The 23,928-nt window shown below is 42.7% G+C and overlaps 1 protein-coding gene and 1 pseudogene across 8 annotated transcripts in view; one reads left to right on the top strand and one right to left on the bottom strand.

Annotated features, from left to right (window-relative positions):
- The window catches only part of ANK2 (ankyrin 2), a 539,079-nt gene that overhangs the window by 5,751 nt on the left and 509,400 nt on the right, over nt 1-23,928 (top strand). The window lies entirely within an intron of this gene.
- On the bottom strand, nt 5,790-6,268 carry LOC308419576 (transcription factor BTF3-like; annotated as a pseudogene). The gene has a single exon. The product of its transcript is annotated as a transcription factor BTF3-like (transcript).

Below are 23,928 nucleotides of genomic sequence, written 5' to 3'. Positions count from 1 at the left end.
ATGGCAATTGTTGGAGCTCCTTCCAGCCCTCTTGGCGCTTCTAGCTTGCTGCAATTATTTTCACGGAATCCTCTTTTGAGCTGCCTTAACTTGACTATGGGTTTTAAATGAATGACTCGAATCCATCAGATGAGAAGCATTGGAATTCTTGTTTCATGTCTGTAATCTCTAAAAGAGGATTTCTCCAGCATCCGCGTTGCCAAAAGCAGAGACAAGCTCACTTAGATTTTGTTTCTCCTGGGGGCTACCCAATTGTTTCCTGCTATCTGTCCCTCTCCTAAAAATGGTCAGTTTTATGAATAATCTGAGCTGATGGGGAATCTTCTCGAGCAGGTTCTTTTCTTACCTTAAAATATATTTTCAATGTCAACATTTTCTTTTTCTTTTATTAATTTTGCACACACACACACACACAAAGTTGCATTTTATATAAAGTCCTGTGCTTGGTCCCATCATCAAAGATGTTATATTTTGAATTTTCATGTTCTACAAAGTGCTAGGGTTTTAGGAAGGAATGCGTAGAAAGGGCAGTAAATTAATATAGCAGTGTATGACCATTTAAATTTATGTTTCAAATTATAAAAATCTTGTTTGTGATTGTTGAGTTTTTTAGATACAGAGCTTGTTATAGCCCAGGGTGGTTTAGAATTTACTATGTAGATTAGATGGTCATGAGTTATTAATCTTCCTGCCTCCCTTTTCATAGTTCTGGGATGACAGGCCTGTGTTTCCATGCCAGGTTTTACATTTTGCTTTTAATTTGTGTATAGTAAAATTCTCTTTTATATAGTTTAAGTCATTTTGACAAATGTTCAATGTATAATGATCACCATCTAGGTACAGCGGAGTTCTACTACTCTGTAACGTTCCGTCTGCCAATCCTGTGGCCCAGCACTCCACCCACATGTGGCACCTGCTAACCAGGGTTCTGTTCTCTCTGTGTGTCTCTCTGTCTCTCTGTCTCTGTCTCTCTGTCTCTGTCTCTCTGTCTCTGTCTCTCTCTCTCTACATGTGTGTGTGTTTACTTCAGTGCTGGACACTGAACACAGGATCTGATACATGCAAGGGCCCAGCCACTGAGCTATAGCCCAAGCCCAAGCCCCAGACCTTATAGTTTTGCCTTTCCCAGAATGTCAGGTAAGTAGCACTACCTGGAATACATCCAGTTGACATTGATTTTTTTCCACTCAGCCTGTAAAGCCCATCTCAGTTATTGCGTGTGTCAACATTTTATTCCTTGCTGTTGCTGAACTGCATCTACTGTGTGGTCTCACATTCCTGGCCATTCACTAGATGAATATTTTGGGTTGTGTCCAGGTTAGGGTAATTATGAATGAAGTTTCTATTAAATATTTGTATATAGATTTTTGTGTGAGTATAAGATGTTGTTTCTCTTGGATATTTTTTCATCTAGGAATAGGATTGCTGGATCATTTTGTGTCAACTTGACACAAGCTAAAGTTATTTGAGAGGAGGGAACCTCAATTAAGAAAACACCTCCAAAGGACTGGGCTGTAGGCAAACCTGTAGGGCATTTTTTAAATTAGTGATTGATAAGGAGGGCTCAGTCCATGGTGGGCGGGAGGCTGGCAGTTCTGGGCTCTATAAGGAAGTGAGCTGAACAAGCAAGTCATAAGCAGTACTCCTCCACAATCTCTGCATCAGCTCCTGCTTCTAGGTTCCTGCCCTGTTTCAGTTCCTGTACTGACTTCCTACAGTAATAGACTAAGATGTAGAAGTATAAGCCAAATATGCCCTCCCCTCCCCAACCCTCCCCCACTTAATTTTGGGTTTCATGGTGTTTCATGGCAGCAATGGTAACCTGTACATGTTTAGCTTACTAAGTAATTTTGTAGGTACATATTTAGCTTACTAAGAAGCCTCAAACCAGGCAGTGGTGAAGCATGCCTTTAATCCCAGGACTCAGGAGGCAGAGGCAAGCAGATCTCTGTGTTTGAGGCCAGCCTGGTCTACAGAGCTAGTTCCTGGACAGAGAAACCCTGTCTTGAAAACAAAAACAAAACACAAAACCAAAAAAAAAAACCAAAAAAGCAATTAGTATTGTTGTGTACAAGACTAAGACAACATGATGCATGCATAGTACTAAGTGTCCTAAGATGTTATTTTAAAAAAGTATAGAACATTTTATACAATATAAAGATGCTAGCCTGGGATGTTGGGAGCTTGGAAAAGAAAAAAAAAAAAACTTCCAAGTTGGTTTTGCCAAATATTAATGGGAAATATAAGGAGGAACGTTAGACTTCATTCCCTGAACTATGCAGAAGATTAGCATTTTATGTTCTTATAAGTAGTTATCATGTGGCCAGATTATATGTCAGGAACTAATTACCCATGACCATTGATATACAGCAGCCTTGAGTTCAGTAGCCGGTTGCCGTAACTGTGATTTCAGGGACTTATGAGTGGTTTTTCTGATCAATTCCTGCATAACAAATCACTGCGATCACAGGGGCGGCACATAGCAGAAGCCATGCATTTTGCTCACCAACCTGCAGTCTGGTTAGACTGGGGAATCAGCTAGATGACGCATCAGCTGGGGCAGGAATCGTCTAAGCTGTCACTTGTCACTGGTGCTGGATGGGGTCACAGTCAAGGCTGAGCATAGACACTGCAGGATAGACAATGATGCTGACCCTGATGGATCACCAGCTACACAGTAGCACTGTTCTAGCACTTTCTGTGACGACCCAGTTTAACCGCCTCACCTAGAGAAGCTGCAGGTACAATTATAATCCCCGTTACTGATGGGGTGAGGAAGGCATAACTAGATTAAATAATCGCCTTATGTCGTGCAAGCAAATGACAAGAGCCAAGACTCAGACATAGGTGTTTGGGTGGCAGGAGCCTCCTCTGCTGTCTCCAAGAGCAACAGGGTGGCTAATGTGCAGTGCCAGGTCCAAGGACAAAAGAAGTCAGCAAACAAGGTAAGTAGTGTTATAACGCAGTGTCTCTAAACAAAAATGAATTTTTACAAACCTACAATGAGCAAAATATTAGTCTTTTCAATACAGACTTTAGCCCCAGACTTGTTCATCCCTGTTTTATTCAGTCTTCTAGAACCATGACTAGGGGTCAGACGAGCTCGCACCCAGCTCCTCACTGCATGCACTGGGTGAATCTTCTCCACATTGACATGTAGCTCCCACAGCGTGGTGACAGAGTGTGAAGTGTAAGAGTTCTGGGACATTTTTGCAGAAGTGAAAAGCATCTTTATAATGTAGGTCTGGAACCGCCTGAGGTCCATTTGCTGTATCCTGTTGGTCAAGGCGGTCCAGATTCACCTAGATTCAAGGAGAAGGATCCAGAGATGAGTATTTGATACACACCAGGGTTGGAGAATAACATCACATCACAAGAACAGCGTGTGGGATGGTGTGTGAGCCTTCTTTGGAAATATGCCCCACTACAGAGAGTGGGTGCTAAGCTGATAGAAAGTAAGCTGGTGTCAAACCAGACTCTGCCTGGTATTTGACATTGCGACAAGAACTAGTCAAAAATTATTTTGTAGGAGATAATTTGTCACATCTTCATGAATCACAGTATCAAGAACTACACTTTATTTGTGCTGTCTCCTTAATAGGCTAGAGATCCTGAACATGGGTCTGCTTTTAAGTTTCTGATACTTAGGCTGTACTACTCTTAAGCTTAATAGACATTTGTATCTACAGCCCCCCACTATAGGTTTTCTCTGACCATGCCCTTTCCTACTGAGTAAGGAGACAGGAGACTCAGTCACATATCCTTTTTTTCAACTGTTTCCTGGGAGTCAGGACATGGGATTCCTGTCAAACTGGTCTCAGAGGTGTGGTAAGCCTTGGACCTGTTTGTAGTGGGCAGCCTATGAGGCCAGTATGTATACTCTGAAACCCAATGTTGTCCATTTGCTGGGTTTAGAGTCCGATAGTAAAGGCTGTGGTATGCGAGTATCTTGGGTCAAATCTTCACTACTTAATAGTTTTGAAACTTTAGGCAAGCCAATCTGTAAGTTTAGTCAATCTGTATCCAATATCACTTTGGAAGTAGAGGTCATATTGGTATCCACTGAATACGGTTTGTTTAAAGTTTAAATAATACACCTTTAGCTTAATGCTTGTTTCTTGTAAATACTTTTTATTCTTATATAATAAGCGCTCAATAAATATTCACTTCTTCACTTTCCTAAGGCCCACAGGAGGAGAGCCAGATGTTCTCCTGCATGGTAGACACATCTGACATTAGGCTGTAAGATTCCCCTGTTGCTGTCTGAGTAAGTCTCAGTAAATCATGAGCATTCATTTTTTAATCTAGTAATTAATCTTAGGGATTACTTATTAAACCAAATAGAATTAAGCTTGTATCTCAATAGCGGACTTCTTACCTATACCTATCATATATCATACAATCTTGGCTTTAATCCCCGAGCACTGCCAAAAAAAATTCTAACAAAAATTCAAAACAAATCAAGAAAGCAAACACATAAAAATTTGGATAATATAGAACTGTTAAAAGACTTAGCAATAATAAAACATCACAGGCTGGAAATGCAGCTCAGTAGGTAGAGTGCTTGCCTGGTGTGCCTGGGGCCCTGGGCTTGCCTGGTGTGCCTAGAGCGTTGGCTTCCATCTCTAGAATTTAAACCAGGAGTGGCAGCATATATGCTTGTAATACCAGCATTTTTGAGGTGGAGGCAGGAGGATCAAAAGTTTAAAGTCAAGGCTGGAGAGGCCACTCATTGGTAAAGAGCACTAGATGGTCTTCCAGAGGACCTGAGTTCAATTCCCAGCACCCCACTGGTAGCTTACCACTCCTTAACCCCAGTTCTAGGGATCCCACACCTTCACACTGACACATGTGCAGGCAAAATACCAAATTACATGTAATTAAAAATAAATCTCTAAAATTTTTTTAAGTCATCCTTGGGAACATAGAGTAAAATATTAACCTGGAATACAAGAGACCTTGTCTTCAAAATAATAAATAGGTAGATAGATGATAGATAGATAGATAGATAGATAGATAGATAGATAGAGACAGACAGACAGACACACACATTTATTTATGTTATAAAAAACATAATTTTTATTTGGCTTTCCTGATCCTTACATTTTGATTAGCAATTGTCATTCACTGTACTACAAATTTTAAAATAATATTATTGTGCTTTTTATTTGTTTATTTTGGTGTTTTGAGACAAGGTTTCTCAGTGTAGCCCAGGCTGTTTTAGAACATACTCTGTAGACCAGGTTGGACTTGAACTCAGGGATCTGCCTGCCTCTGAAGGCATGCACTGCCACACCTACCTTCCTGTGCTTTTTTAAGCTGAAGGAGTTATTGAAGAATGTTCATAAATTTTTTTATAGGAAGAGTAAATACTCTAATTTCAGCTTCTACAACCTTTTAGTTTAGTGGTTCTCAAATTTCCCAATACTGCAACCCTTTGATACAGTTTCTCATGTTGTGGTAGCCCCACCCCCCACAACTGTAAGAACTATATCACAGCTACTTTACTTTATTATTTTATTTTATTTTATTTTTAACTAGGCAAAGAATTTTATTAACCTTTTCCAAACTTTATTCCCAGGCTTCTTCAGCTTAATTTGCCACAAAGAATGAATTTGGTATAAGTGTAAACTGAAAAGATCTGTAGTGTCCCGGGGGCTTGGGCTTAAAAATGTTAGAGATCTAGATTTTATCAGATCCATAATAAAAAAAAATAAAAGCAGTCACGATATAAAATAGCAGCTCCTGTGACTTCTGCAAGTGTCACCTTTTTCAGAAGTTGCTTCAATTCAGTTTGCTTCATTCTTAGAAGCCTCATCAAAATTCTCTACCAGATCTGGAACTTCAGCATCTTCCTCCTCTCCAGGAGCAAGTGGTGCTTTTCCATCCACAGATGGTTCAGGCAGAGCTTCAGCCAGTCTCCTTAAACTAGTCTGACCGTCTGCACCGAGCTGGTTTAGGATGCTGGGAAGCATTTCTGTCAGCTGCTTTGTCTCAGTGTGGCCTGTGATGGTGAAGGTGTTTGCTGCCAGAGATGCCTGAACTTTAGGGTTGTTTAAATGGATCACTGTTCCTTGGTTTGTAAACACATTCACCTCTTCAATACCAGAGATGTTGTTTACCCCTAACTTCTTTAAGGAGAACTACAGTTTTTATTGTCTGCTGTGGCTGTTCTGTGAACCACCGTCTTCTTTCTACGAGCAGTTCCTTTCCCACCAATGCTCACTTGTGCCTGCAGTTTGGTGAGTTTTTCCTGGTTCGTGATCGTTTATTTCATCTTGTCAGAGTGAAAATGGGGCCGGGAGGGGAACTAAGGTTCACGATCAGGGGGTTTCGGACAGACCAGCTGAGATAAGGCATACACACGCGGGAATGCAAGATTTCACTGCTTCTTTATAACTGTAATTTTGCTACGGTTATGAGTCACAGTGTAATATTCGATATTTCCAGTGGACTTAGGCAACTCCTGTGAAGGCATTCAATCCCCAAGGTTGAGAAGAACTGCTTTAGATTGTGCTTTTGGAATAAAAATGTATTCTAGAGCTGTATGTGATCCCAGCACTCAGGAGGCAGAAGCAGGTAGATCTCCCTGAGTTCAAGACCAGCCTGGTCTACAAAGTGAGATCTTCTTAAAACAAGATAAGAAAAGAAAAACAAAAAGAGCAGTGTGTATGTGTAGAGTATAGTAGGTCTTTTGAGAGAGTCGTGAGGTAGATAATTCCTGGGAGCACCATAGCATCAGAGGCTGCTTTAAACTCATTCCTCTCTGAGTTCCACAACGTGAAAAACTCAAGGTGATAAACGCAATGATGACTTTTGATCTCTGCTTCGCGATTCCCAGTAAAGCGTCATTATATTTTGCTAATTCTTTGTTTTCTGCTTGTCTGGGGGTTATAGCAGAGTGATAAACCCTGAGTTCAGTTTCTAAAACTAGAATTAGGTCAGAAGACAGCTTTGTGGAGAGGCTGTTCTCTCTCCTGCCAGGGTCTTGGGACTGAATTCAGGCTGTCAGCTTGCAGGACGCCCTTTGAGCATCCCATTAGCCCCAGGTAGTTTTGTTTTTAATGTGTCTGCGAGCTTTGCTTCCATGTATATCATCTGTACATCATGTCTATGTCTCCGGCCCTCAGAGGCCAGGGGTGGACATTGGAAAACCTGGAACTGGACTTGCAAATGGTTGTGAGTGCCCGGTGGATGCTGAGAAAGGAGCTGAGGTCCACTGGAGAAGCGGCTAGTGCTCATCACTCCAGCCCCCAGCTATCGTTTTATCACAATGCTTGGGGAGACGTTTTCAATTCAGAACGTTTCCAATGTTAATAAGAGAATTAATAGAAAATAACAAAGCCATAACAGAATGGGTTTGGGCACAAAGTTCTGTGCCTTCTCATTAGTAAGACTCAAATTCCATATTGTTATTCCTCACACTACCTATGCTGAGGTTTGTATACTTCCTTGTCTTAGGGCCATTATTATTTATTATTATTTTTATGTCAGTTTTTTTTTCTTTTTTCTTTCTCAGTGCTAGGAATTGAACCCACAGCATCACGCAAACTATATCAGTATTTCACACTTGACGACATCGCAGATCTTTTATCTGTTAATCCTATTTGTGTCCATGCGATTACATTTAAAGTATGGGGTTATTCTTTGATTTCTGGGGTGTTTCACTTCTGCCAATTTTCTATGAAAATCTTTTGTTATATATCTGCTTAATCAGCTGAGGATAATATGAGTCTAACCAGCCTCTTCATACGATTTATTTAGTTACTATTTGCTATGCTGAGGATTGAACCTGGGGCTTCTCGTATTCTTTTGTCTTGAACATAGATGTACTTGGCCTTGGTGATTGATAAGCTATGGCTGGGGTTAAGAGCAAGTATATAGGGTTTTGTTTGTTTGTTTTGAGACACCGATTCTCAGTGTAGCCCTGACTGTCCTGGCAGGCCTGGAACCCAGAAATCTTGTCTTTGCCTCCTGAGTGCTGGGGTCAAAGGTGTGAGTCACCACTGCCCAGCTTAGCTGTTCTAAATGATCTATGGGGATCATTTCTGGATTTTTTTTCCAGGCTGCAAATACAGCTGTCTGGGTTAGGGTTCAGACTAGTTGCTCTTCTGTGAGAGAGACCTAGAAGCAGCTCCTTTGAGGAGATGCCCCAGTTCAGGGCTGGAGGGACAGAAGAGGCTGGAGGAGGACTTGTCATGGTCCTGTGCCTGGTGTCAGGAAGAAGGAAGAAGCTGGAAGCAGTTCTCTGACCTAGGTTACTGGAACTTATTTTTCATTTTTAAAAAAATTAAGCAAAGATTCTTTTGTTTTACCTGAGCAGGATTGAACCCTTTACATTTTTCTTAGGTTTTTTTTTTTTAATTAGCATAGAGAGTAATGAGTTTTACTTTGGCATTTTCCACAATTACTTTGTTTTTCTTGACTGTCTTTGCAAACAGTTTTTTCCACTTGTTTCCCTCCCATGAGGTACTGAAGATTACATACCTGACCTTATTCTCACCCTGAGATACATCTCTAGCTGTCCTTTGAATCTCTATTTTGAGACACTGTCTTACTAATGTGCCCAGGCTTAAACTCACTCCATAGCCCTGGAACCTTCTTGGCTCCCCACCCCCTACTTCTGTCATGGGGCCATGGGTTGAGAGGTCTGAGGAATGCTTCAGGCAGTATGGAAGAACAGCTATGTAAGGCAGTGGGGAAGGGGAAGGTTAAGACCCACCCTCACAAAGCCCTTACCTAAAGGTATCCTAACCTTTTTAAAGAGCCATTAAAAGATTTTTAAAAAATCTTATGTCTCATTAAAGAAGAAGTACATCTCTGGGAATCTTCCACAGCATCTTTTCCATGAGCTGTTTGTCTCTAGCTTTCCTATATAAAGGAAGGCCTGCTGCCAGGCACTTGGCATTACAGACCAGACTCCTGGAAATGCAATTTTCCAAACCCATTAACCTTTATTCAACTCTTATGAAGAAGAATGGACATTTTTTTCTGCAGTGTATGAGCCATTATGAGTTAGATTCGACTGGCCTTTTACCGCAAGTTTGTCCTAAGATGGGCTCATAAAACTACAACCTATTTAGAGGCTTTATGCAAACTGAGTTTCTCTTTTCTGTTCGTATCACCGAGCAACTTCTCTCTCATTCACTTGGGTATTGAACATGCTACATAAAGCCCTTTCTGAAAATGGCTTCTTGCTGAGAGCATTCTGCTGCTGATGTGAGGAGAGATGCTAACTGCATGGTCTTGTGGTACCACCACCCCCCCACTGTGAGGATGATCCGTGCCCAGGGACTGGCTTGTAGTTCCACAGTTTACAAGTAAAGTGAGAGGAAGCTTGGAATTTACAAGCCCCACATCTGCCTGTCTTAAAAGCAAAGCAAGAGTTGGGTGGGCCTGGTGGCACCCACTTTTAATCTTAGCACTCTGGAGGGCAGAGACAGATGGATCTCTGAGTTCAAGGCCAACCTGTTCTACAGAGCAAATTTCGGGACAGTCGGGGCTACTTGTGTCAGAAAAAAACAACAAAACAAACAAAACAAAACCCAACCAACCAACCGATTGACGAATGCAATATTGTGCATTTACCAATACAAAACAAAATGGAAGTAGGGGAGCCAGGCCTGTCTGTTCAGACCTGTCCTTCCAGCTCTTAAAAGAGGTGAATTGGTCTTACAGTTGAGGACAGCCTAGACTGCATAGTACCGTCCTATTTTAAAAAGTAGTAAAGCCTGGTGACTTTGTTCGCCATTAGAACACTTGTCTTTTTTTTTTTTTTTTTTTAAGATTTATTTTACTATTTATGTGAGCACACTGTGGCTGTCTTCAGACACATCAGAAGAGGGCATCTGTTCTCATTACAGATGGTGGTGAGCCACCATGTGGTTGCTGGGATTTGAACTCAGGACCTCTGGAAGAGCCGTCAGTGCCTTAACCACTGAGCCATCTATCTCTCCAGCCCCCTGAACACTGGTCTTGTTTGTGCCTGGCCCTGGGTTTGATTCCTGGCAAGGGAAAAAGAAAAAGAAAAAAGAAAAAAGAGACTCAGACTTAGCAGATTTCTCAAGATCAAAGACAAAGTAAATGGCAGAATAAGGGATCCACACCCACGTGTGTTAGACACAGAAGCCTGCACCCTTAAATAGCACATGGAATGCCATCACCTTATGGCAGCTGTCATGCTGGAGCCTGGAAACACAGGATGCAAACACTCTCAACAGTGGGGAAACCAAAGAATCAACCAAAGAATACAGTGTGATCTTCTCGATGGTGCAGATTATGGTCTGATACAATGGGACCTTTGTTGTCTTGGTGAATTCAGAAGTCACAGGGAGAGGCTGGAGACCTCTAAGCCTAAAGACCACTAAGGGCTTAAAGCATGATTCAAACAAGGAGGGAATGTGTCAAGGAAGGGTTGTCGGAGAGGGGACAGAGCATAAGAAATATGTCTGTCACCCTGATTGGCTCATGGTTTTCCCACCGGTGTTTCTCCTGGCACATAGTCACTCACCCCCATTACCACAGTTAATGTTTTTCCCGATTCTACTTTTTATCTTTCTTAGATTTTCCTCTCATATATTTATACTTTGTCTCAGACCAGTCACTCATCCCGGAAACTTCTATTATCATTACAGGCTACTGTCCGTTAGGTGGCACCCCCTCTTATTACTCCAGGTTTTTTTTCTTCACGCTTACCCATCAGGCCCCGCAGACTGGACTTGGCTCCATAGCTCTCGATCTCTGAAGCCCACCCCAGCTCTCCTCTTTGCTCTCTATCTTGGGGGACATCCTCCTGGCAGTCCTCTTTCTGAGCAGGAACCCTTGAGCTACCTTTGATTTCTCTCCTGCTTCCTCTCACTGTCACTGTCCAGGCTCAGGCCTACCTTGTGCCGTTTCTGACTAGACTGGACCACTTCCCGATGACTTCACTCTACTCAGTGTATCCCTTTACAAGCCTTTACACACCCCGGTCTGATCCTGTCCTTCCTGTTTAATGGAATCACATGTGTGTCTCCTTAATTGCTCTGCTGGGTGCTGAGAACAGAAGATTTTTACACCGGGTTCCTAAGGTGACGGGTGATAACAGGTGCTCAGCGAGTAGTTTAAGCCTTCAGATTGACAACGCAGTCACCTCCGTGGGCTGCGCAGAAGACGCAGAGTGGATTTCACAATGTACTTATGAAAACAAAGGCATTTCCAAGCACTTTATTTGTGGACCGCATCATTCAAGTATTTGTCGCCTAGAGATTGTGTTGACAAATTACAAGAGCTATTGTGCACGGAAGAACTTGTCTTTGGTAGAGGGCATCACCATTATTTTTAATTAATTATTTTTAACGTCAGTATTTAGGAGCTGCTCCTACCCAGGTTGACCACTACTAGCTCCTTCTGTTCACCTCCTGCTGCAGAGAAAGCAGGAGCCCATACTCCAATACCAAGCTCTGGGGTGGGAACATAAAAGGTAAGAGGGAGAAATGATGCTGAGGAGAGGGTGAGGCTGAAGATGGAAAACCACTTAGAACTCCTCTGGGATGATAGATTCATGTTGTTCTGGAGCAGACTAAGGGGAGCTGGCCACCCCTAAGAAGGCACACTTATTGGGAGCAATGGGAGAAAGGCTGTGAACTTTCAAACCGAAGTGAGAGAAGACGCAGAAAGCAGAGGGACCAATTCTGAAGCTGCAGCAGTTTTCCTAAGGAGAGGGCAATAGTGGAATCGTGAGTCCTGAAGCGAGGGTGTCAGGATGACTGGGTCACAACTCGGAGGTGGGTGTGGTGGGAACGGCATCACAAGCATTGACAGGAAGATGTCAAAAGCATGGCTTTGGTTTAGTGTGTCAACTGGGATCATGCCCACCTAAACAGGGGTCTCTGAGATAGGGCTCTTTTCCTGGAAGGGAAGGAGAAACTTGAGAAAGGGGGTTTTTCTTACCCATGTCTCTCCATCAAACGCCAATTGTTAGCTCTTCTAGACTGAATACATAATATAAAAGTAAACTCATAAAATTGTTCATGGTATTACATTTTCTGATTCTGCAGTCAAAACCATGTGAGCCTTTCAAAAGAGCTTCAGGCTTGGGTGTAATAATCTAAATTGCCCATATAGTTGTGGTTTATCCTTTGTTGGTGTGTCTTCATTTCTCTTTTAACACATCCTTGCTTCTGCCTGCAAACTGTACCACAGCTACTCGTGTGTCTGTTAATTTTGCCAAAACACAGATCTGCAGATCCATACACACAAGTGCCCAGTATATACTTGTACACATACATACACCCAGTCATTAAGCTTTCCACTAAATGGTCTTAAATTTTAGGACTTTCCTAATGATTCCCCGGGAGAGTTGATTCTTTCCTCGGGAGAGAGCTCCCTGGGATCCTCAGTGATACAAGCATCTCTAATCCCTTACTTAATAGCTAAGTCACAAGAAGGCTGCCTTCCTTCCAAGCATCTTGTCTTCATGCAATGAGTCCCAATGAGAAGCATGGCCTGGCGGTCCAAAGCGCTTTCTCACCAGTTCGGGACGCAGCTCAGTGCTAGAGCATGCTGCCCCTCCCTCTAGTTTTTGAGATGGTATCTCTTGTAGTTCAGAATGGTTTCAAACTTGCTATGTAGCTGAGCATGTCCTTGAACCTCCGGTTCTCTGGAGTACTAGGACCACAGACATGAGCTACCATTTCCAGTTTATGTGTTACTGGAGCTACAGCTTCTTCTATGCTATGCAAACACTGCTAATTGAGTTGTATTTTCAGCTCTCAGCAGATGCTTTCCTATGTGTGAGGTCCCCGGTTCACACTTCCTCCAAGGTCTTTCTCTGGGTCAGAGAGATGGCTTGGAAGGTTAATGTGGTTTTTGGCACAAGTCTGGCCACCAGAGTTAAGTCTCTGGAGCCTACAGAAAAGCGGAAAAAGCAACCAGGTCCTGGTGGTACACACCTTTGATTCCGGCACTTTGGAGGTAGAGACAGGTGAATCTCTGTGAATTCAAGGCTATCCTGCTCTATAGACTAGGTTCTAGGACAGCCAGGGCTATATAGCAGAACTGTCTCAAGCCCCACTTTCCCAAAAAAGTAGAAAAGCAAACCATCTCTACACTCTTGTCCTCTGGCTTCTACACATATGTGACATTGACCTCATAGCCATCATGCACATACACACATCATGTTCACATCTCTGTGATGTGAGTAAGTTTGATGGAGTAAGTTTGCCTAGAAGTATCTTGAAAATACCTTCTACCTTGGTGGTAGAACTGGGTCCTATGCCCCTCCACTTCTTAAAAAATCTGAAACTGAGTATTTTGGGGAAAACATTAGAGAAAGGATTCGTGATCCAACCCATAATAGCTGCTGTACCTACAGAGAACATTATTGAACATTAAGACTTGTAACCCTGGAATCAACTTACTCTAACTATGCCTTTCACCCCTTGTTACATTAAAAGACTGAGTCTGTATTCAGTTTACCTAGTTCAATGGAAGGAAAAGCAATTTTTCAGTTTCTGATAGCCGTTGCTACAAGGGCTTGATAGAAACATCCCGGTTAATGTTGCCATGGTGATCAAAGCTGTAACACCTAAAAGATTGCTTTGAGCATTTCTTTAGAGCATCTGACAGTGAGGGACACAGGTGACCTTAGAAACAAACACAACATTGTGCTTGACAGCTGCTTTTGAACATGCCTGAGAGGCGTTTGTTCTTCAGTGGGTATGATATATCCATTAAAAAATGTATCTGGCTGTAACTTGTTTTCAAATTTTAAAATTCCATTTATTGCTGGACAGTGGTGACCCGTGGGAGGCAGAGGCAGGTGGATTGCTCTAAGTTTGAGGTCAGCCTGGTCTATAGAGAAAGTTCCAGGAAAGCCAATGCTACACAGAGAGACCACCATTTCTGAAATGTGGTGGTGGGTACAGTGGAGCTCTTTCAGAGTGCTCCCATTCTGACTCATCTTCCTGATGAAGAACAAGTTTGCCAGGAAGCTCTGCCACAACCATGGCTTTAAAGATACTGAAAAGATGCCAGACAAACCTGAGGTGGCAATTCACTGACTTGTAAAGTCCCTGGAGAGGGCGTGTACCCACTTAAACAGAGGTGCAAAGGAAAAGAATCCAAAAGTGAAAGAGCCGGTGTGCACGCCTTCCAAGACATTGAGAACCTCCACAATAAAAACACCTTGTGATGAAGGTTCCAAGACGCGGGCTCGCTTCCATATGAGGATCCCCAAACTCATTGACTATCAGACTTTCGAGATTGTGAAGCAGATTACTTCCAACAATACCGAGCCAGGAATGGAGGTTGAGGTCACCATTGCAGATGTCTAAGTCAACTATTTTAATAGGATGAGTTAAGTGTTAAAAACAAAACAAAACAACCAACCAAAGAATTCCACTTCTTAGCCAGGTGTAGCGGTAGATGATACCCGCACCGAAGAGGCAGATGGACCTGTGTGAGTTCCAAGTCAGCCAAGGCTAAGGTACATCCTATGGGAGTCAGTTTTTTCCACCTACCATGTGGGTTCAGGAAATGAAATAGGTCATCGGGCTTGATGTCAAGCATTTATATATTTTTATGCTCCATGTCATCTTACCAGCCCTATGTGTGAATTTTTAAATGCAAGTATTGAAGAAACAGCCTTATCATAGATTGCAAAACTTCTTACAGTAACTATTCTTTTTCAAACTGAATAGTTATGCTAATGCAGAAATATTTAAGCTGTAGTATTTTGAGGGTGACTGAGAAATGTTTTTTGGAAGCTTACTCATTGTCAGACACTGTTAAAGAGCCTGAGAATATACAATGACAATCAAATCATGTCAAACGTAGACCTTACCTTTAAATGGAGCTCAGAGAACTTCGTCTCTGGTCCCCGCCTTCCAACCATCTCTACGTGTGTTCCGGGGTTGGGGCTCAGGGTATGGGCTGTGCAAGCCCTTTGCTTGCTGAGCCATTCAAGGGAGGAGAAAATAAAAATGCTAACATCTGTTCAGATACAGTCATACATGTGACCAATGTTCACCTGTGGATACCATCAGGAAAAATAGAACCTGAGTTCATTTGCTTGTGTCTGTCATCCCAATTCATGGGAGCAGAATCAGGAAGATTGTCACAATTAAGAGGAGTCTTGGTGATGAAGTAAGTTCAAGGCCAGCCTGGGCTATGCAATGAGACTCTTTCTAAACAGAAACAAAAATCAAAATAAAAACCCAACCTAAAATTTAGCAGAGTCGGTTAGGACACTGAGAGATTGGGAGTGTCTGTGCATTCCGAGTGGGAATCCACCCATCATGGAACCTCCAGTGTGCTATAGTTTGCATCTTAAGTGTCCCCAAAGGACCATCTGGTAAAGACTTGGCCTCAGTGTGGTGCTTTAGGAATATGGGACCCTAAAGAAGTGCCCAGAAGGAGGGTTTGTGCCTCTGTGAAGGATGGTGGGACCCCAGCTTCTCCCTCCCTCTCTCTATCACTTCCTGGTCCCTCAGCCAACAGTTGGCCCTTAATCTACCTTGCCCATGGTTGCAAAAGTAAACTTACAGCATACAAAAACCTAAGTTAAATTTCTTAATCAGAATTATGCACAATTTGCTGAAAATAGACATGATATGGGTTTTCTTTCAGTATCTAGTTAAAGTTTATAAACCTTATGTAAAATTAAATATGACATAATTCAGAGAGTAGTTATGGTATACAATATAGATAATGATTAAGATACTGGGATGGTTTATATATGCTTGGTCCAGGAAGTTGCACATGTAGAAGGTGTGGCCTTATTGCAGTAGGTGTGGCCTTGTTAGAGTAAGTGTGTCACTGTGAGTGTGGGCTTTAAGACCTTCATCTCTGCTGCCTGGAAGCCAGTCTTCTCCTATCTGCCTTCAGAACAAGAGGTGGAACTCTGCTCCTTCAGGCCCACGTCTGCCTAGATGCTGCCATGCTCCCACCTGGAACACATGTGGCTGTTGAGCCACAGGTTAGACACACCCACAGAGTCTTTCCTTCTACAGTATTCAGAGTGACTAGTTGAGAGAGGAAGTGTCTGAGAAAATGCCCTGTGAAGAACTGAGTTAAGGGCATGTAAAAGCCATTGAAGACAAGTTATCTGCTCTCATATACTTGCGATCCCAGCTCTTCATCAAAAGAGATGTGGGCTCCTCACCATTTTTTTTTTAAGGATCTTAAAGAATAGTTTCTTTGTGTAATGTCACTGTTAATAGTTACAATTTGTTTTATTAAATGTTTTCACGTTATTAAATACTATTAAATTTTAAAAATTATTTTGTATGTAATATTTTTCCTGCATATATATTTGTGCACCATTTATGTGCCTTAGGGAAGTAAGAAGAGGGCATCAGTTTCCCTGGAACCAGCATTATAGATAGTTATGAGCTGCTTTGTGGGTGCTGGAAACTTGGATCCTCTGGAAGAGCAGCCAGTGGGCCATTAACCACTGAGCCATCTCTCCAGCTCCCTATTCTAATTTTTAAAACAGAAACAAACAGTAATACAAAATAAGAGGGTCTCCTATTGTTTTATACCCCTCCCCTTAATTGTAAGACAGTTGCTTCCATATTTAGCTATGGAACACTCTGTTGGAGTGTGTGGGAAGTCATCTGGGCATTATGCCCAGTTTGTTTAATTTGTGTTTATTTGTGAAGTGTCGTAGTTTTTGTTGCATTTATTCGATTATTACTGTTATTCGTGGTTACTAATGATATATCATAATGTGCTCTTATCTATCTATCACTGAAGTAACAATATTCTCTCCGGAGAGCAATCTCATACACTGCTTCTGTCTGAAGACAGGATCAGTTGTGGTGGGTGGGACTCTACAAAGAATCCGTTCCCTGACCCATTTCTTTAAGTGTTTTTCCTCTTGTGTATTCTGCTTGCCACAGAGACAGTGTCCCTTGCTCTTCCCAGACACTGTGGCCCTTTCTACCCCTGCAGTTTTGTTCATTTCATCCTTTCTCATCTATCTGCCAAAGTTCCAGTCATCTTCAAGGCTTGACAGCAATATTTTCTTTCCTGAATGCTTTCCTAGTCATATAGAACTCATTCACAGTGAGTGAATCTCCCTAAGCCACTGACCAAGTCCTGGCTGTATCACTGACAGCATATTTATTTCCTTTTTTTTTTTTACTATGTAATGTTACAGGTGTGTGTGTGTGTGTGTGTGTGTGTGTGTGTGTGTGTGTGTGTGTGTATGTAGATGTCAGAGGTCAACTTTAGGTTCTGTTTGCCAGAAGCCACTTGCTTTACTTTTGAAAGACTATCTCTGAATAGCCTAAGGCTTGCTGATAAGGTTAGGCTGTCTGGCTAGTGAACACCAGGGATCTACCCGTCTGTTCCTCACCAGTGCTGAGACCATAAGTGTGCACCACCATGCCTGGCTCTTTTGTCTCCCTTGGGTATTGAACTTAGGTCTTTTTGTGCTTGTACAGCAGACAGTTTAGTCATTGAGCTCTCTTCTTAACCACTCTGTTGTTTTCTCCTGTGGCAAAACTACACAAAGGTAACAACATTTACCAACTCAGTCACTTCTAAGTGTCTAAGTAGCTGATGCTAGTATAATCTCTCCAGTGTCCCATGATCTTACACACTTCTTCATCCTGAAAAAACGGAAACTCGGGCCAGTAAGATGGCTCAGACTGAGATGGCTCAGGTTTGCTAAGCCTGATGACCTGAGATTTGTCTCCAAGTCCCATAGGGTGGAGGGAGAGAACTAACTTCTGCAGTTGGTCGTCTAGTGGCCAAATTATCCCACTCCTGCATGCTGATGGAGGCCACCTTGCACTGGTCTTACTGGTGGACTGCATAAGCCTGGGGCCAGCTCGGCTCAAAGTGGAAAGAACTAACAATGAAAGAAGAGTAATAGCAACTCATTATTTTTTTTCTTTCAAATATGTTCTGACCTTTTCTTTTTTTTTAGGTGCATGGGTGTCTATACCATGTGTGTTTAGTAGTGCCCTCAGTGACCAGAAATGGTGTTGGAGACCTCAGGGCAGGAGTCAGAGACAGTTATTAGCTACCATGTGGGTGCTGGGAATTGAACCCAGGTCTTTTTTAGAAGACCAACCGATGCTCTTAGCCCCTGGTACTCCTTTCTTAAGTATCACAGTTAATTGCTTCTAACCTGTAGTGTTGGTGGTCGCTAAGGCTGCTTTCCTCAGGAATCCAATTTGCTTATCAAAATCCTGGGCTTGGGGTGGGAATGTGCCTCCATCCTGGTGTGTGGTTTAGCATATCTTACTCCCCAGTTCTGTTCAAACCTGGTGTGTTGGCACAGGCCTATCATCTTAGCCTGGTAGAGGCAGGATGATCCAGAAAGTGCAAAGCCATTCTCAGGCTAATAAATAAATAAATAGGAAGACATGGACAGATTCTGTCTTCTGAAGGTGAGTGTTCTGGTGTCCTTGCTCACCCTCTGATGTTAGTGGTTACAGTACTTCATAATTCTGTTTTCGTTTCCTTGTCTGTAAGCACAGAAGCCTTATGAAAGCATTTTCTTTTTACATTTACTTGTAGTACCTGTGTACGTGCATGCAGACACATGTTGTGCATGCTTGTCACAGGACGTGAGCGGAAGTCAGAGGATATCATGAGTCAGTTCTTTCCTTCTGGTCTGTGGATCCTGGGGCTTGAATTCAGATCACCATCAGGTTTGATGGAAGGCTCCTTCACTGGCCTACTGTAAGAATTATATAATGCTGAAAAGTAGCTGCCGTACAGTAGATGGTTCATAAAGGGACTGGGGAGATGGCTCAGTTGGTAAAGGTCTTATTGTCCAGGCCTGAGGATATGAGCGTGTCACTTAACGTAAGTGAAAGATTTCAGGATCTGTGATTGCAGTAAGTGAGGAGGTGGATACCAGAGGTTCTTTGCAGCTCACTGGTCAGTCAGCCTACGTGAACCAGTGAACTTGAACTCACTGAGAGACTCAGGCTCCAAAATTAGATGCATTGTGATTGACAAAGACATTACGTATCAGTCTTCAACCTGTATTCATGCGTGGACATACACATATGACATCCTGATACATAAATACAAAATGTTCCATCATTATTAGTTTATATTTGTTTGTTTAGTTGGTTGTTGTTGGTTCTTTTCAAGACAGCGTTTCTCTGTGTAGCCTTGACTGTCCTGGAACTCTGTAGACCTGACTGGCCCCAAACTCACAAAGATCCACCCACCTCTGCCTCCTGAATGCTAGAATTAAAGACATGTGTCACCACCAACCAGCATTAGTTTATTTTTCATAGCAAGGAGAAAAATGGATTGCTGTAAGTTTAAGGCCAGCCTGGTCTACATAGTGAGACTCTCTCCTGGATTGGGGGAGAAACAGGGGTGTCAGAGAGAGAAAGAGAGTATGCATGCATGTGAGAGAGGGTGTGGACAGGCTCAGGGACTGGAGCTTTGGCAGATTTGGGTATCTTTGGGGTATTTTGGGACCAATCTTCTCTAGATGTCAAGAAACTACTGTTTATCTGAAGATTTCCGACAGAAAGAAAAATCAACAAATTTGCAGAGATACCATTTACTTATCTCTCCCTCTGTAAGCAACTGCTGCATAGCAAACCATTTAAAGAGTTGTGGTTTAAAATAACAGCAACTATTTAGTGATTGTTCTGTAATTCATGCAAGGATGGACTCCACACAGCAACAGCTGAGGCAGCTGGAATGGGCCACTTCCACAGTGACTCCTTCCCATCACTGGCACGTTGGCACTGTCTCCTAGCCAGGGGTTTGATCCAGGTATGGGTTCAGCTCCTGCCCAGCTGCCTTCCTCCCGCCTTGTTGTCAGCATGTGCTCTTAGCATGGAGGTAACTTGGGCTTTTTCCTAGCCTGGCGACTCCCAGGTAGCTGGACTATGAACATGGGGGACTAATGTCCAATTGTTTCGAAAGAGAAAGCCACCAGGGAGCTGGAGCAGGTGACGTGTGCTGTCTTCTGTTGGCTAATGTGTATCCGACTCAAGAAAGACTTACACAAATACCCTGTTGATGTTTGGCAGAATATCCACCAAGTCTGAGGTTGCTTCTAGTAGCACTGAGAAGACACAAGTGAGCTGCAGGTACAGGCTAAATGCAAGTATTTTCACAGAAGACCCAATTGTCTTCCAGCACTCTTTCCATTTGGCTCCCAGCTGCTTGTAACTTCTAGGGGATCTGACCCCCCTCTTTTAGTTCATTGGGTACTTGCACACTTGCACACTTGCACTACTGTAGTTTCTTGCACACATTTAGGTCCACATGCATATATCCTAAAACATGCACACACGAATGCGTGCACATATAATGTTGGGTAATGGTGGTACATACATTTAGTCCCAGTACTCACGAGGCAAAGGCAGGCAAATTTCTGTGAGTTCCCTGCCAGCCTGGTTTACCGAGGGAGTTTTAGGCAGCCAAGACTACAAAGAGGAACACTGTCTTGAAAGCAAACAAAATGAAGAAGAGAAGAAGGAAGAAGAGGAAATATCTTGAATGGCTAGAGCTAGAAAAAAAAAATGTGTTCCAAAAGATTATTAAACATAAATCTATTCATTGCCAGGTATGAAGTACTTCCTGATGAGTAGCTAGTCAGAGTAACATTAAACAATCCAGGCACCTACCATTCCTCTTGATTACTCAACAGAACTAGTTCATAAGATCCCATTGCAGAAGACACCGCACACCTTCATTACAGAACGTAGAGAATTCAAGTTGGAACTGACCTGGAAGTCTCTTCCCTGCTGGCCAGCTATCTTGGCTGAAAGGTGCTGTGCAGGCTTCTGGTTTTAATAAGCTGTGAACCAACGCTTCGACTGCAATGCCCTCCTACCAGAAAGACTTGGCACAATAGTGGCATGACTATTTTAGGAGTAACCAATTGGTCTTTGACTGCATTTGAGTCTCACATTACAGGAGGGAATTCATAGTTGTTACCATAAACCCAATCAAAAAAGCCCGCAGCCAAGTAGGTTGGCCATAGTGGGGAAACTTACTATTGTGTAACTAAAGCAACGTAGCTCCAAACTTCTCTCTAAATCATTATGTGTATACCCATAGAAAAATGCTACTCTCCGTCCTAACCAGAACAGCTTTTCTTTGCAATGAACCCTGATGGATGCAGATATTCATGGCTGCTCTGAGTGTTACAATAATGATGGAGTGAGTGCATGGTACTACACGGGACATTTATACCATGCCATCTAAGGCTCAGTGACAGAGAGAATGTAAAAGCCAGAAAACAGGTGGTCTAAGAAATGTCTTCTGTTCACCACACAGCCATTAAAGTGATGAGTTCATGGTACCTGAGGTTTACCCACACCAACTATACCTGTCATTAGTCAGTGATGAACTGGGGAGAGGATCATGAGATCCAATCTTTTCCTGCTAAACTACTGGCCATTGGTGAATTCTGGGAGAGGAGCTGTCATAGTCTTGGGTTATGTACTGACAGGTGAGCCCAGCAGCCCCCAATGTACAGTTTCACACCCACCTGTGATGGTTTGCATATTGCTCATCTCAGGAAGTGGCACTATTAGAAGCGTGTCACTGTGGGGGTGGGGGCTTGGAGATCATTCTCCTAGCTGCCTGAGGATGCTCAGTATGTTCCCAGCTTCCTAAGGATGAAGATGTAGAAATCTCAGCTCCTCCTGCACCATGCCTTCTTGGATTCTGCCATGCTCCCACCTTGATGATAATGGACTGAACCGACGAACCTGTAAGCCAGTCCCAATTAAATGTTGTCCTTTATGAGACTTGCCTTGGTCATGGTGTCTGTTCACAGCAATAAAACCCTAAGAAACTACCCAAGGTCACAAATCCTGTGAGTCACAAAACAAAACAGAAAGAGGTGAATGTGAGAAAGGAACTTGGGGGGAAATCTCTGTTTCTTTGGTGCTGGGATTACTTGCCTGCAGCTCAGCATCTTTAAACTCACTTTTTTTATATGTACATTTTTATTTACATTGCTGCTATAATAAGCAATAGCTCCATTGCATACATGAGCACTGTACCTACAGCCTCATCCATGCCTGGAAAAGTGGTGGGTGGGAGGGATACAGGAGAAGTCGGAGGGTGAGAGAGTAATCACAAGGATTTTATACATACATACACACATATACATGCAAATTTAATAAAAATATTCTTTTTAAAAAAGGACTTTCAGGCTGGAGAGATGGCTCAGTGGTTAAGAGCACTGACTGTTCTTCCAGAGGTCCTGAGTTCAAATTCCAGCAACTATCCAACCATCTGTAATGCGATCTGATGCCCTCTTCTGATGTGTCTGAAGACAGTGACAGTGTACTTACATAAAAATAAATAAATAAATATTAAAAAAAGATTTCCATCCTTGAAAAACAAAATGAAACAAACAAAAGCCCCTTGAGCTACCACCTCATAGAAGGATCTAAGAATAATGATTTGGACATATATAACGTGCTCAGATTACCTTTGATATTGGTTTCCTGTCTGGTTATCATTTGGAATAAGAGCCTCACTGCCAGAAACAAAGTTGAAAAGCCAATGGAGTTTATGACCTGTGAAGACTCCTGGAGGTTAAATCCTTCTCGGACCTGTTGTAAAGTAAGACACTGGGATGGAAACAGAGCTGAGACAAGGAAACAGAAAGGGAAGGGTCCTCACTCTTGTGGGAAGACAACTGTGCCTCTGTAGCAGTTTTCCTGATTAACAAAGGGTCTCTGTCATGATGGAGAAATTCTGTAGAGTTGATTGCTAACTGGCAGCCATCATGTTAATAGATAGGACACACAGGGTGATGTCATCTGCGTTGTGTTCTTAAAAATGAGTAACACTCTGGCTGATGTCTAGGGGTGAGATGGGATATGAGCAAAGCGCTAGCAAGACTCAACAAGAATCCTCTCCCTCAGACATAACGGGGACTAACAGCACCATCCGTAGAGACAGAGAAACATGGTTTGTACAGAGGGAATTGGGGTGTCATTGACCTGGTTGGGTATGGTAGGTGAGGAATAAGCTAAGGAAGTTTATAAAGTTATGATGATTATATTTTCCTGATACTTTCTGTGCTTCCTCAAAGGTTACCATGCCTTAATAATGTACAGTGTGGACCAATATAAACACTTCATTCTTTGGTGGTATGCTCCAAACAATCTTTGCACACTGTAGGCAAAGGAGGAGGATCTCTATTTAGTTCCTGGCTAGCCTGGACTACATTCGAGATCAGGAGTGTGTGCATGAGGTGCTTGCTTGGATTCATAGCATGTGGATAGAGAAAGAAGAAAGGGAAGGGGGGAGAAGAAGAGAGGGATAGAGGGAAAGAGGAGGAGGGGGAGAGAAGAAGGAAAGGGTGGGGAGAGAGGGAGAGAGGGGGAGAAAGGGAGAGAGAGAGAGAGAGAGAGAGAGAGAGAGAGAGAGAGAGAGAGAGAGAGAGAGAGAGGAGAGAATAAGTTTACTGGGGTCCAGGAGATGACTCAACATGTAAAGGTGCCCCTCCCCCAAGTCTGACAGCCTGATTTTATCCCTGGAACTGACATAGAAATGGAAGGAGAAACCTGGCTCTACAAAGGTGTCACCCTGCACACCTTGGCATGAAAACAAAATGTAATATCAAATAAAATATGCTTATAGTGCAGCCAGGCGTAGTGGAACACTGGAGGCTGAGGCAGAAAGATCTTGAGTTCCAGCCCAGCATGGCCTCCCTAGGCAGACCTTGTCTTAAAACAACCAAAACCAAACCAAACCAAACCGAAACCACCCAAACCAAAGCCTGTCCGGGATCTAGTGGCTCTATCGAGCAGAATCGGAGAGTAAGGTCCTGGGTTGGATCCCCAGGTACCAGAGCAAAATAACAACAAAAACCCCAAAGTCCTCAAACAACAAAAGCTGTATCAATAAGGGAAACTATACATTAAAATGATTTATTTATGGGAAGTTGGATTGGAGCTTTCCACCTTTGAAATCCAGTCATTTTCA

The sequence above is a fragment of the Micromys minutus genome (genome assembly GCF_963924665.1).
Source record: "Micromys minutus genome assembly, chromosome: 4".
NCBI classification, from domain to species: domain Eukaryota; kingdom Metazoa; phylum Chordata; class Mammalia; order Rodentia; family Muridae; genus Micromys; species Micromys minutus.
This window is presented reverse-complemented; position numbering and strand designations above follow the sequence as displayed.